This window comes from Notolabrus celidotus, chromosome 15, assembly GCF_009762535.1.
Source record: "Notolabrus celidotus isolate fNotCel1 chromosome 15, fNotCel1.pri, whole genome shotgun sequence".
Taxonomy (NCBI): domain Eukaryota; kingdom Metazoa; phylum Chordata; class Actinopteri; order Labriformes; family Labridae; genus Notolabrus; species Notolabrus celidotus.
In genome coordinates this window covers 24,395,713-24,411,389 of record NC_048286.1, presented here as the reverse complement: position 1 = coordinate 24,411,389, position 15,677 = coordinate 24,395,713, and the positions used below count along the sequence as shown (strand labels likewise).

The 15,677-nt window shown below is 41.4% G+C and overlaps 1 long non-coding RNA gene across 2 annotated transcripts in view; it reads left to right on the top strand.

Annotated features, from left to right (window-relative positions):
* Window positions 1–15,677, top strand: part of LOC117827356 — a 110,521-nt gene that overhangs the window by 73,024 nt on the left and 21,820 nt on the right. For both annotated transcript variants that reach the window (XR_004634194.1, XR_004634195.1), the window contains exon 2: window positions 9,196–9,303. This is a non-coding gene — a long non-coding RNA (uncharacterized LOC117827356). The remainder of the gene's footprint in view (window positions 1–9,195; window positions 9,304–15,677) is intronic.

The following is a 15,677-nucleotide window of genomic DNA, read 5'->3' as shown; positions in this document are numbered from 1 at the left end:
TCTTGTTCTAACAGTGGATAGCTCTTAACTATGAGTAGAAAAGAAACATGGCCCCTGAGCACTAAAACTGCTATGAGCTTCAAGGCCTTGGCAACACTTGGCATGCTTTGTGACATGTATAATAGGATTGTATGAGTATGTAAGCCTTAAAGCTACTGAGCACTCTATGTCTTTAACACTGTGCATAGAAAGTTTATTGCATGCACAATTTTCTGGAGATTTGACAGATGAATAGAAGCAGGCTGGAGAATGCTGTATTTGTTTTCTTGATCAATTTTCATACCCAGCAGAAACCCCTGGAAACTTCATTTTTGCGTTTGTCTTGCATCTGTCCCCCCCAAAGGGCCACATTATCTCGCATATTTTCATAGCAGACAACAGAGGAAATGTGTAGAATGCTTTCATGTGTTATCCGCAGGGTGCAGATGTGCATTTGTAAGCATATTTTATCATGTATGCCTGTGTTTAGTTCTAAATAAATCCAATCATTTCAACTGTGTCCCTGACGTCTCTCCTCTGAATTTATTAGAAGAAAAAGCCAAGGTGGATACAAAAGTATACCAGCACGAAGAGTTTTCCTTTATGAATACATTTAAGTGCTTGCTATAAGGTTGCTTTCTTCAAAACCTATTGTGGCCACTAGGCTCAGCAGGTGTGATTGAAGCCTAATGGGAATGGATGATGGCTTTAAGTGCACCTGTCTGCAGATGATAGCTTAAATCAGTATTCTCTCTTGCAATGAAAAGTGGAAATAGAGGCTGCAGTTGAAGCAATGGTGATGTCTCTCCCCTGGTCTGTGAAATGGCTCAATCTCTTCATTTGCTTCTCTGTTTGATTGTTATAAATCTTTTAGAATCACATTATCTTGGCACTCTCATTACCAATAGTGATTCTGTGACTGTGAAAGCAGAGTATATTTTCATAACTTTTGAGATAATACTTTGAACCTACAGTTTTCCTTTAAATACTGGCGCTGATGTTCAATACAAGCAGTTCAAAGAGAGGGTAAAGCAAACAAGAGTGACTACATCCATGGTAAGCTAACAGCTCTGTAAGGGCCAAAATACAGCAGTCAGCAGTTTCATGTCAATAGCCTGCTAACATATGCATGCTAGCTGAACAAATGAAAATCTTAAATTACATAGTCAAGCCGGAAAAGTGGCACGTTTTACAGTATTCATCATTATTGAGTTTGCTAAATTATGAGCATTTGTTAACTTGCTTTAAGAATTATGTAGAAAGACTAACACTCTACAGCCCCGCCAGGTTAGTAGTTACAGTCACAGTCCATGAGAAACATTGCTAAAATGCTAATGTGTAGGAGTTAAAATTCCAACATCTCAAGTCATAGCCAAGCGGCAACCTTCATTCTAAAAAATATGAGTCCAATGCGGAAGTGCTATAAACTGTATTTATCAAAGATCTGCTTTAGGCTTGCTTCGGATGTACAGGAAACCACATACACACCAATTCAAAAAAGCCGATCTTTACAGCAGAAATAAACATGTCTACAGCATAGACTGTATAAAATATGGACGTAGTATCCGTGACGTCACCCACCTGTTTCTGAAGAGCTGTTTTGAGACCAATTGGCAGCGGCAGCCATATTGCTTCTGTGGAGCCAGTATGACATAAAGAGGCGGAGTTTGAGCCTCCTAGCCAACAGCTGCAGTGTTCTCACAGTCAGCTGTGCCTCTCATTGGAATACTCGTAATCTCAATATCTTCGAAATTGCTGCGTAAGAAAAAAATTCACCCCCCTCACAGTGAGAGGACATCGAGAAATGAGCTATTCAGACTACATTCGTCTTTTGTACCAGGCTGTAAACATGTTTATTACTGCTGTAAAGATCGTCTTTTTCCCATTCATGTGTATGTGACTTCCGGAGCCAGCCTCAAGTGGATCCTCGATGAACTGCAGCTTTTAACACTTCCGCATTGGACAATATTTTTAGACCGGAGGTTGCCGCTTGGTTTACAGCCTGGTACAAAAGACGAGTGGAGTCTGGATAGATCATTTCTCGATCGGCACACACTGTAGGGGGGTGAATTTTTTTTCTAACGTGGCAATTTTGAAGATATTGAGATTACGAGTCTTCCAATGAGAGGCACAGCTGACTTGATTGACAGGCGGGAACACTGTAGCTGTTGGCTCGGAGGCTCAAACTCCGCCTCTTTACTTCACATATGAATATGTTCCCACCGACGATTGGCTTCAAAACAGCGCTTCAGAAACAGATGGGTGACGTCATGGATACTCCGTCCATAGTTTATACAGTCTATGGTCTGCTCTCATTCCCCTCAAGAGCAAGGTAGATTTCAGCCTTTTTTCACTTAAATAGACCAGGCTAGAGCCAGCACATTAAACTGCCCTCCTTCCATTGTGCGACTAAAATCACTGAAAAAACACACATTGGTCATCAGATGAGTTTTTTCAATGAGTGGCTTATGTCATATCCACTGAAACAATTCCTCTGCAGTAGAACAATGAGGGACATTCAAAATTAAAAGACCTACATTTATTTACGCACAAGGCACTTTTTAATTATTTAAAACTCAGGAAACAGCAACAGTATGGGAGGGAGAGGCTCTAATGATGACTAACGTCCCTTGCGCTTTACATCAAAGAAGGTTGGCTGTTATTTACTTATTTTTGCAGTAAACACATGGCAGTATTTTGTACTGCATGCATTATAGTTTGTTGAGTCTCTATTGATATCTTAAGGCACTGTGGTCAGTGACACCAAGAGTTATGTTTAGAGATAGTGAAGAAAAATACTAATTAGTTGTGTGTGAACGTCTGTGTCTGTTTCTCCATGTATTACAGAGAGTGACTGAATGAAGGCTTGATGCCGTTTCATGCTGTACTTTTTGAGCCGTATAGGGCTTAGGTGAAGCAGGTGTGAAGAGAAACTTCAAGCCCTCCGTCCCAATAGAATCTCAGTTTAACTGTATCAGCAGAATCACTTTTATTTTATTATGAGAGGGAGCACAGCTGTGTCTCTGTTTGTGCATAAAAAAGTGAAAGAATACCCATTGTGCACTCTTATACCCATCCTGCCATCATTAATGCACCATCTTAATAGCAGCAAAGCATTGTACCACTGACTTTAGACTTTAGACCAGGTTTTTGTTGGTCTAAAGAATAGAAAGTAGGAGTTGAAATACACAACTGATGTGCTGCCGATGAGCGGGGATCCCGGAAGCGCTGTAAATGCAGGAAATACTAGCCACCGAGCAGACCAATCACAGAGCTTGCGGTCCGCGTCGATTCTACACGTAGTTACATTTTGGCGTAGGTGCGTAGGCCTCTGCGTGGGTATGGGAGCTACGCGGACCCCCGGTTTAGGCTACGCCGTTGATTGGATGCAGAAGTATAAATCAGCCTTAAGGTGTAGACACTTTTTGCTTTTGCAAGACAACAAAGCTACACCTTTGTTTCTGACCATACTTCATTTTAAGACCAACACTCACAGGAACTAAGCCAGACATAACTTCACTTCCTAATTACACAACGTGGGCTCTGGGTATAAGAATTACAAGTGCGTCCGGTACACAATAACAGCTTGCACTACAGGCCAAAAAGATTCCCCCCGGCAGTCTAAAGGCTGATTTATACTTCTCCGTCTCCCCTACACAGCAGGGGCTGACGCGGACATGAGCCCCACATACTTGTGCGTCGGTGTGTCCGTGTCGCGCAGCAATTCTCCGCCGAAACGCCTGAGGGCAGTGCGGTCTCTCTGATAGCCGGCCGCCTGCTTCCGGTCCCGCTACGATCTCTGTTTACTTTTCCACAGAGTTTCAGAGCGTGTTATGTTAATCTACAGCTGATACATGTTGCTGTTTATCATACAGACATGATTACATGAAGAATAGAGAGGAGGAGATGAAATACACAGGCGATGTGCGGCCGATGTGCAGGCGATGTGCGGCCGATGTGCGGCCGATGTCCGGGATCCCGGAAGTGTTGTAAATGCGGGAAAGACAAAGCCGCCGAGCGGACCAATCACAGAGCTTGCGGTCCGCGTCAGCTCTACGGGGAGTTACATTTTGGAGGAGGTGCACGTCAGCTACGTGCGAAGGCCTCGCCGTAGGTACGGGAGCTACGTGGACTCCCGGCGTAGGGTACGCCGTTGATTCAACGCAGAAGTATAAATCAGCCTTAAGCCTAAAGCATAACTAAGAGCTGGTCCAAGTCAAACCCTAACCCTAACTAAACTTTATCAAAAAGGAAAGTTTTAAGCCTACTCTTAAAAGTAAAGACGGTGTCTGCCTCCCAGACTCTGACTGGTAGATGATTCCAAAGAGAACAGGCCCAATAACTAAAGGCTCTACCTCCCATACTGCTTTTAGAGACTTTAGGTATGACGAGCAGGCCTGCATGCCAATAGCGTGATATTCTGGTGATGTAATAGGGCACTATGAGCTCTTTAAAACATGGTGGTGCCTGACCATTAAGAGCTTTCTAGGTCAAAAAGAAGGATTTATATTCTTGATTGTATGGGTGCCAGTGTAGAGAAGCTTATACAGGAGTAATATGATCGCTTTTCCTACTTCTGGTCAGTACTCAAGCTGTAGTGCTTTGGACCAGCTGAAGAGTCCATGGAGACTTATTAGAGCAGTCTGATAGAAGAGAGTTACAATGATCTAACCTCTGACCTCTTTGTTTTCAATGTGCTTGTGCTCATGTATCTAATGTCAAGCTAGCTTTTTTTAAACAATGATTCAAGGCGGAGGTCCAAGTAATTTTCTGTAAATGTTAAGAGAACTGTTAGTAGAATTACACTTACATCAGAGGGACAAGAAAGAAAAGAGGAAAATTACATCTTCAGAACAGTATGATCAGTTTTGAACGAATTCATCAGAGCACTTAAGCTAAAAGGGTAATTTCATAAATGGAGATGAAAACCATTGAAGTGATTTGTCTACCTAGCAAAGAGATTTTGATGGTCTTTTCAGTAAGAGCGAGCTATTTGGAGCACCAGGCTCTTATACAACCATTAGCTTTAACAAAGTATTTTTTAGACTAAGAATATCACTAATCTGATCATATTTAGTCGGCATTAGCAATAATGAATGAGTTTGTGCTGAAAGTGCAGCATTAATGATAAGAAAATGGATGTAAATCACCATGTTTTCATGAAAGATAAATCAGTCTGCTAAGAAATCCAACATGATTTAAATGGATTTAGTCTTTCTTAGCTTGCATCAAAGTAATGTGGGAGCAGGTGTAGCATTCACAACCATTGTATCGTTCTGGGAGCTCTGTATGTTTTCAGCATACATAATGAACTATTTTAATTAGAGGAATTGAATATTTTAAGGTACATGGCAACTGCTATCAATATTCAAGCATTCCTGCTGTCTCAGTTCGTCAGTCTGGAATTTCCAGCCACAGTAAAACATGCAACGTGAGCGCAGACTACACAATTTGGTCTTTATGAAGTTTAGAAAATGTTTCTGAGCCCCATACAGACAGAGGGCTGTTAAATAATTTCTCTCCTTCTACCCATCTCACAGCAGCCCTCTCTGAGTTTGATCATTATAAAATATTTTATCATTGTTGAGGGTCATTAAGCATCTGCCATAGCAGTAATAAAACTTACACATAGTTCAACCCCTTAAGTATTTCAACAAGCCTTCAGTTGCCAAATTAGCATATGGTAATGGTCCTCTTGGAGGCCCAGCCCAAATGTAAGCCTGTTAATTGCAACGCAGCTTAAAATGTCAGTTTCTTTGGCTGTAGTGAGATGAGAACTCTGGAGAGCTGTAACCGCCACATCGGTGATATAAATGCATGTTACTTCAGCTCACTGGGGCGTCTCAGCCTGCTAAGGACAGACTGCGGAGGACGAACAAGGGCAGCAGGAATGAAGTGAGACTTAAAGCTAATCGTAATCCCCCCCACACGCTGCATGTTAGCTCAGGCTTTACTCGAGAGAGCTCTTATGGCTTATCAAGACAGAAATGAAGACTTAGCCCGCACCGATCATGTTTAATTAAGAATCACTGGTGAATAGTTGAACGTAGCGCTAATAGAGGATAACATGTCTTAAGAGACCGGGGTCATTTAGAGAAACAGCTTATGAAATGATACGTAGATAAAAGCTGTTTCCTGATGTGGAGTGAGTAAAGGTGATGTGCAGGTTAATCACAGGAGCCAGTAATTCATTGCTTACACTTAACACTGCATGCACTTTTGAACATTAATGTTAGTTTCCTGTAGCAAGTTCATAGAGAGTTTCTGTAGCCCCTTTAACACGTGCACTGCTCTCCTGAGCATTTCCAAACACCGTCTGGATGGGGTGCATGTCTCAACACAAAATCTGAATGAGCTCACCCTGACTTTAGGTCAACTTTTGTTCCTGCTAACCCCCTTCCTAAAAGTCTGCACAAAGTCAGGGTGAGCTGATGTGTGAACACAGCCGGTAAATGGGTTGTAGTACTCAAGTTCAGTACTAGGATAAGATAATTCTTCACTGATCCCCAGAGGGAAATTTTCAGTTCATCTAAGGACTTGAGGCATTTGCCAGTCTAGTCTGATTTTAGACTTTAGACTTTAGACTTTAATGTCCCCTTGGGGAAATTATTTTCCACAGCACCTTTCTGCATTTCCACAGACATAGACAAACACAAGAACATACACTGTAGGCTCAACAAACTGTCCATGCTTAAATAAGAGGTTATGTATTGTGAGAGGGTTGTTATCGCTGAATGGAACCGCTACAGGTTGGGATCCCACTCACCCTGTATTCCAAGCCTTGTTTCAATATGTGCCTACTTCGTGTGCCATCTTCAATTTTGCAGACTTCTTTGCCTCAGCCTACATTTTTTGTCTTCAACCTCTCCTGCCTTATCTCTGCTGTTTTTTTTTTTTTTTCAATCATAGACTATTCAACGTCAAACTGACTATACGTCTTTCTGCCCATTTCTTTGATTGCAGTTAGTTCTCTGGAGTTCAGAAGTTCATTCCTGGCACCTGGGAATAGCTAACTGTTAGCTAACGGAGCGCTGCTATGTGCTTACCAATCAGAATCAAGTGCTACACAGCCCTGTAATATGCTTGGGTAATAGCACATAAAAAGAGCTCACGTAATAGTTAGCATTTAAACTTTTCTGTAAGCTTGTCTGCACTGCTATACATGAAACTTTTGCTGTTTTACTTACATCTCAGTGCAGGCTTTTTTGTTGGACCCATTGAGCTAGCCAGCCTGATCTCATGCCTTGGCATACCAAATACCAGTGCTTTATTAATGTCCATGTCTGCATGAGATGCACCATGCTTTCAGTTCACTGGAATTTAAAACCTATGAAGTAGAAAGGCCAAAAAAGTCCCCTCAATGTGTCAGTGGGGGCGGTTGAGGAGCTAAATACCAGAGAACACCAAGTTTGTGTCCTGTGTGAAACCAACAGTACTTTCGGTGCTTTCACACCTGGATCATAGTTGTTTTGACAGCAGGGGGTATTTCTCTCCTTAGTTTGGATCGTTTGGACAGCTGTGAACACAGCAATTGAGCCGAGATCAAGCCGAGATCAAGCCTAGAACAGTTGGTCTCAGCTTGCTTCTAACTGAAAACTGGGGAAGTTTGTTATCAGTGAGAACACATTCAACCCAACAGACGGCTGCTTTACTCATCTCATCACACTAGTATTAGTAGTAGTAGTAGTGGGCTAGTGGTAACAGATGCAGTAATACAGCTACTAGGCAATTTTGATTTCAACAAATAGTTAGCATAAAAATAGCGATAGCTTAACGTTACAAACCTTCTCCATCCAATTCCACATCAGTAGAAGAGCAGGTGCTACGTGTGGCAACATCTCAGGACTCAACATTTACCGGTTCAACAACTTTTTTATTGTAGAAAATTCTGTCAAGCTCATCAAACCAGGGGAATTTGTCCTTCTCATTACTGTAACCTCCACTTTTGCGAAGCTGGTCCCTTACCTTTACATACTCCTCCAAAATGTAACTATATGTTGAAATGACGCAGACTGCAAGCCCTGTGATTGGTCCACTCAATAGCATTGTATTTCCTGCATTTACAGTACTTCCGGAATCGCCGTTCATCGGCCATGCATTTCATCTCTTCTGACGTGTCCTCTCTGTTCTTTCCTGTAATCATTGCTGAATGATCAACAGCAACATGTATCTGTAAATTAAAATAATACGTTCAGAATCACTGTGAAATAGTAAACAGAAAATGTAGCAGGGCCTGACACAGGCGACCCAGCTATCAGAGAGAGCACACTGCCCTCAAGCGTTTCGGTGGAGTATTGCTGACACATAGACGTACAAGTACGTGTTGCTCACATCCATGTCAGCCACTGCTGCTTAGGGTCAATGCATAGGTATAAATCAGGGTTTAGAGGCTGAAAAGAGTCTATTGGTATGAAGTGTTACTGAGGATTGAGAGGGACTACTTTTTTTGGGTGTATACATAATTCGTCAAAATCAACACCTGGCCTGCAGCTCATGTACAGTTGGAGAGTTTCTGAAACTTTAAGCTCAAAGGTTTATTTTGTATTTTTTATGGACTGTAACTTAAATGTTTTGATTCACTCTTATCACTTTTGCAACCATCTGCTGAACCTGGTTAATCACAATTTCTGTTTTGCACATACCTGCCAAACTCTTAACAGCAGGGAAACTAAATTTACAACCAGCAGGAGAGCAAAGCAGAGCCCGATATTTTCCCTGGGAGTTTAAGGAGACCAAAACAGGGTTTGGTTTTTGGTTTTAATGTGTTGAATCAAATAAATTTGTGATGAGCCTATCCTAAGTTCTCTAATTGACTGGTTGCAGCGTGCAAATGCATGAGCAACATGTCCAGTCCAATTTGGTAAACTGAAATAATGTTTAAGAGTTTAGTTAGTGCAGCAAATGTCTTAGCAGTTTAAGTATAAGTTCTGTAGGACACCCCTTCCTTGACTTTCATTCATCTTACTCAAAACTTTCCACACAGGTCACAGAACATACGATATCTTTCCTACAACAAACACTAATCTCCTGGAGGATTTATGAGGACTTGTCTCTGGTCAGACCTGTGGTTGTCATTGTCATCCTGCATGTCTTCGACGCTTTACAGCCCGTGAAATAGACCCGGCAGATGTTGATGTTTTGAGAGCTGGCAGTGACTTCTTTCCTGTTCTGTTTTCTTTCAATCCTCTGTTCTTCTCTTTTTTCTTTCCCTGCCAGGAAAAGTGGTTCACTTGAGGAGGATGGCTGGTGACAGATGGAGAAGAGACGAGGTTATCAACCCTGTCAGACAGTCAATCAGGATGAATAACGGTGTAACAACGTCAGGTTAGACTCTCATTCCTGAGCCTTGTTCTCTCTAATTTGTTTTTCCTTTCCGTCATTTGGCATTCATGTGTAACAGATAAATACTTTATAGTTTTATTCTCTCTTATTTCTAAAATAATTCCTCACATTTAGAAGTTTCAAATCAATCAAAACCTTAGTTCGATGAGTTCCTTCTCCTTAAAGGTTTTTTGGATATGACAACCGTGATGTGCAGGAGTAGATGAATATTGCATATTCAACACAATTACTGAACATGTGCTGGAAAGCTTGTTTTGATGATTTTCAGAACTCAGATTTATTTATTCAGTATAGCCCTTCATCACAAAAGCCTGTTTGAAATAAACCAACAGAGACGAGCCAACCTAGATCTGATCTGAGTCAGTCAGAAAATATAATGATGGAATTCGGGGGAAAAACAAAATAAAACTCAAAGAAATAAATCAAAACACAAAGAAAAGTAGAATGACATGATGCCTGACCCACCCAACCTCACCCAGTTTCCCCACCATGACCATCCTTAGAGCATCAAACTGAATTTGACAAATCCTGTTTGCTTTAGTCTGCAACTGTGAAATCTACCAAAATAAAAGCATCAAAATAGACATGACCTTCAGTTTAATAAAGTGTGTGAGTGTGAAAATTCGCTTTGCAATGCACTCATTTGTCTGTTTCATCCCTGAATGCTGAGAATGAGATTTGCGACCAGGAAATCAGTTAGTGCAAGGCAGCACAATGCAACAACCTCTGTGAAATTCAACCGATTTGTCTCAATTTCCACCATCAAAGTCCTCCCAGGATCATTGTGATCCTATTAGTGAATGTCTCAGGGTGAAGATGACTCCATTGAGTCGTGGAGAAGGGGGATCCGACAGCTGAGCGGGGGGTTCGAGCTGCGACGGATGAGAATTGAAAAGGTGGAAAGGAGGTATGGTGGAGAAGAGGAGACGAGTTTGTAAAAGACACCTGAATTGTGAGTAATGAAACCAGAGAGGAGCACAGACATCTCTTTCATCTTCAAGCAGGCCTGAATCGCTCTTTCATCATCATCATCTGAAAAATGTGCATGCTCATAGAGCCGACACATTTACCTGCAGGGAGGAGAGACACATTTCACTTTCAAAGAAGATACTCTCCCACTTTCCCTCTTGTTATTGCTTTTCAGGTCCTTCAGAGTGCTAAGTCATTAAATACACAACACACACCCACTGTGACGAACACAGGCAGGTGACAGTTATTTGCCTAGAAATTAGCCTTGTTATTGTGCCTGATGAATGTGCGGGGAAATTAAGAGTGAAAGCTTTGAATGGCAGGCCCACAAAGCAGAATAACAAGAGCATGGGGGGGGGTGGAAGGGCCCCTCATCAGACGACAGAGAGCAATGTGAGCAGCTACAGTTTCTATACTGCGCAAATGAAATGATTCGAGGGGAAGGCGGTTTCATTGCTTTGATTTCTGTTGGTCTGTCTGCTGTAAGGGTTCAAGTCGAGTCACATCAAAGTCTGTTGGGTTTTTTATTAGGCTTTGGTCTGTCCTGAAATATCTCAAGAACTATTTTTATGTACATGACATAACGCTGAACACAAATTCATGGTTCACAGAGGATGAATCCTGCTGCCTTTCGTTATTTTCCTGGCTTGTCGTCTGGTGCCACCAGCAGGTCAAAATGTTCATCTTTCAAGTATAACATCAATATCCTGTATAGATGTTATTTCCTTAGAATTGCATTCCTCTTTCTTCCTGTGCCTTCTATCACTACCAGTCAATTATAAGAAAAGCTCTTTGTTTGTTGAAATAAAGCAGAATTATCTTAAACCTGCATTCCTTTAAATGATAATGTTACAATGTTACAATGTTACAATGTCATTTAGCAGACGCTTTTATCCAAAGTGACGTACATACGAGAACAAGAACAACACAAGCAAAGATCTAGACAAGAGGAAACAAGATCAGTAAGAGTAACAAAGTGCTTCAAGTCAATTTGGGTGCAGGTACTGCCAAGCAGTGTAAAGGCAATGCACAAAAGTAAGTATGGAATTATTATTATTTTTTTTTTCAAAATAAGGAACATCTACAGTGAAGCAACCAAACAATTTAAGACCTTCCATTATCATCATCAACAATTAACATCACCACAATAATGACCAAAGTACCAAGTGCTGGGTCACTCAAGAGCTGAACACAGATTCCCAGAGTAGAGCAGGACAGTGCGAGTCAATTGTAGCTGGAAGATAATGAGGACTTTTTTTTGTAAGCAATGTCAAAATCAATTGAACTGCTTGAGAAAAAGGCTCCTTCTTTAGGCATCTTTCATAACTCAGAAAATATCTTAGTAATGCGCTTATTTCATTATTTTTTTCCTACACTTTTTAAATCTTCTATGGCACTTTAGCCTTTTAGAGGACAGCTGAGGAGAGACAGGAAATGTAGGAAGTAGGTAGTGGAGACCATGCAGCGCAGGAGTTGACACAGTGACCCCTGTAACAAGGACTGTAGCCTCTTTACATGGGACACCTGCAAAGCCTGACAGGCACCCTACCATCACTAGTTTCAGTTCTTCTTAAATACAAAAGATATGCACTTTTTATGTCATGGTCCCTTTCAGAGTCTAACTGATAACAAATTTGGAACCAATCATCAATCTTCCAATACCAGTATACTCTCCTGGGAGTGATGGCCAACTTCTGCTGTCCAAGGTTAGCCTGAAAGGACTTCTGTTTAAGACTGCCTTCCCCGTGTGTTGCCTTTTTTTGCAGTCGGACCTAGCACCCAAAGGATTATTAACTATACTATCAAAAGTTAGTTGTCAATAGACAACTAACTTCATGACTGAGGTGGTCTCAAAGGTATTCACTGGGACAGACAGGACTTTATGACTAAATTTACTACTTTACCAAAGGTTGAAAAAATCAGCAAGATGGCATAAACTCAGGCTACACTGCATTCTGCAAGCACCAAATCCCCATTAAAGGCCTTGAGTTTAGTAATTTTGCTTGCTTGCCAAATAGTAAGGATGGAGAAGTGGGCTTTGACTAGCTTGAGAACTCGTTAGCAAAAACTTCTAATCATAATGGATGCATTGGAGAAACCTCTAGGTAATCTGTAAGTATCATTATCAGCAACATTATGCTTTTTTCACCCCTTTTTTTTCTTTCATTGGTGCCTATTTCCTTTCTCTGAAACATTTGGAAATATAGAGGCCTTATTTTCTGAGCTTCATCAGTACAGACTGCATTATTTCTTTGTTAGTGGGTCAGCCAAAAAAACAAAACAATCATGGCCACACAGATCCTACCCACGACATCTTCAGCATTTAAGGGACACCTGTTTTTTTTTGGAAAACACTTCACATCCTCTTTTTGGATTACTTGATAATCCGACTGCAAACTAAATCTTCCTTTATAAACCCTGCAGATCTCTTTTAACAAGTTGGCCTACACTTGATCTGACTGAAGAGATTAATTTTAACCCTAGCATTTTCTGAAATTAAAACACGAATATATGTAAAAATCTATCGCCAATTTACAGGGACTCCTCTGTCTGTCTGTGTACTTTTGCTCTCTTCCAACTTTGTCTTTATATTGTCTGTTCAAACCTAAACCACATTTGTGGGAAGTAGTGCTGTACAAATAGATACAAATTTAACTGAATGTTCTCCTGGCTAAAGTCACAAAACTCACATTCGCTAGTCCTCATTCTCTTACCAGCTTATGCGCAGAGTGGGGGGTCGGCTCAAATGCTGTTTTAATAAGTCATCATGGTTGCAGGTTGTACAAACATAGATTATTTGAAAAAACTACTTTCACTCTAACATTAGCAGCATAAAACATAATTCCGTAAGTCTGTATATCCAGAGGACACTACATTTGATAACCCTAGCAGCTGTTTGACAAAACACTAAGCTAGCATTCCCCTGCTGTCCCGCTTATATTAGTGTTAGGTCTGATTGTGTTACACGATAAGACAGAACGTTTTCCATGTATATAAAACGTACACTTTAGTTAAAGCTGCTGTTGGTAGGAATGGTAAAAAACGGCTTTGTATCAAGCAGTGTTATTATTCCCCTCGTTTCCGTTATGACGGCCCAATCATAGCTAATCTCCAGTCCTCTGTCCTGATTGGTTAAGGGGCAGTCCCTACTACATCCTCTGATTGGTCATGAGTCCGGCACTATCATGACTGCACACGCCGATCTGTGTTTGGGGCCTAAGAGGAATTAGTTTTCTTTAAACAGCCGGAAACTCTGTATGCTAGCTATACTAGCTTTGTACTTGTGCTCATGCTTTGTGTCTTTCATTTTCAAGCAAAGCAAGGATATGAAAAAAGAGTAAAAGTTTGTGCTCTCGTCTCTGTGAACATCTGCCAGTGATTTGAACCTGGTTTGTCACCATCTCTTTGCGTGTACCCTTGTGTGTTTGTGTGTATGTGTGCGTGAGTCAGCGTGCTGCTGATCTAAAGCTCAGTGGCCTTACTTTGTCCACAAACAGAAGACGTGATGTGCGCGGACCATCTGACTGGATTTACTGTGACCCAGATAAGCTGAATCTTCAGCTGCTGCTGCCTCTGCTGCTGCTGCAAAGACAACCTGGCTTTGCTTTACATAACTCCTTTCTTAATTGAGGAGACAGTTCAGTTGAAGAAGAAATAAAAACTTTCAAAGGGCATTTAGGTAGGAGTTTATTTTCACTTGAGGTGAGCTTAATCACTGGCTTAGTCTTATAACACCTCCTAGCCCCTTCCCCTCTGCATTTAGCCTCAAATTATGATTCCTGAAACCTTCTGTCCACAATGGCAGGAGTATAAATTGGATTCAAGGCAAATGACAGATAGCATATTGAGCCTTATAAATTCTGTAGGGGAAAAGCATTTAGAAAGATGGATTTCTTTGATTTCAAGACATAAATTCTCCATCCTGTTGATGTTTTTGAAGCCGTCTTTGGAAAGGCCAGTTTACCCTCAATAATTGGCTGTAGGATTCCCCGGCTGTGAGATTGCTGTTTGTCCAGTTATGGCAGCTTCTGCTTTCTAACAGTCCCTGCAGGCCTGAAAGTGCTGATTCCAACTGTTTTATAAGAGAACTTACTCTCTCTTAATCGCGAAACAGTCTCCAGATGCCTTTTTTAGTGCGAGTCAGCCCCAGTTTGATTAATGTGATTTGGGAGCACTGAGTGCTGCCAGGCTCAGAGGTGTCAGCCTGCACTGCTGAATAAATGAACATAACTAATTGTTTGTTTATGATTTGAAATATTAATAACATTGAATATAAGAGGCCGTCGGTTGTAAACTCCATTTGGGGAAAAAAATGAAAACATGTAGTCGGTTTAGCTTCGTGTTACCTTTAGCTGTAACAGCGTTGACTGCTAGGTGACCAGACACAACTCATTTCATATGTTAGTCACTAAATTAGCTGGACTTTGAGGTCATCATTTAAGTCCCATTAGACAGAGAAAACTGTATTTCAATTAAATAAGCTCATTTGATATTTGTCGGGGTAACCATTCGGAGGGGAAACTGTGAGAGATGGCAGTGAAGATTGTGGTTTCTATTAATGAGGTGATGAAATATTCTCCAATAGCTTACTGCACATTGCACGCCTGCTTCACTTCAGTGTGTGTCACTCACAGAGCCCAATAAAGAGACATGCCATCACCGATACAGTTCAGTTACACATCCATAGGGATCTTGGCTGCAATGAAAGTGGCTTCCACAATTATCGTTGAGTGTGATTGCACTTCAAGGATCCTTGTGTTCCTGTCCTACAAGTATACCCAAGCCGCTGATTAATGGACTATTATACAGTATGTTCTGTTCTGCAGCCACTTAGAGGAAGTGTAAGGCTTTCCACAGGCAGTGGGATAATGAGTACAGAGACTGTACTGTGCCTGTGATCGAGCCCAGGAAATCCCACCGAGTGGTTCTGTTCAAATGTTGCCGTTTGGAGCTCTGCTGGGGTTCATCGGGATTTCTGCTCCCCGCCTCTCAAACGCTGCGAGTTTAAAGAGGATGACGCCGAATCTGGAGACTAAATCATGCATCTCCCTGGAGGTGCAAACCTCGAGCAAAGTTTTGTTTACGCTGTGCTTTATCAGTGATCTTAGAAGCATTGTAAATCCTTTCCATCTCCTCTTTCATCTCCATACAGCACCTTGATCCTCACTGTGTCATTAGTGCTGCGGCAATAATGAGAGGGTGGGGTGAAGAACTGCAACCTTCTGGTTGAGTTGCTATCCCTATTTGTGTGTGTGTGTGAGTGAGGAGGGGAGAGGCACCAGCACAACTCATTACAGAGAGACTATATGTAAATCCGAAAGCCTCTGTTGTTGTTAATCTTGGTGAAGAAGCGTCTCTACATATTTTGTGCAGCACACAGCATGCAA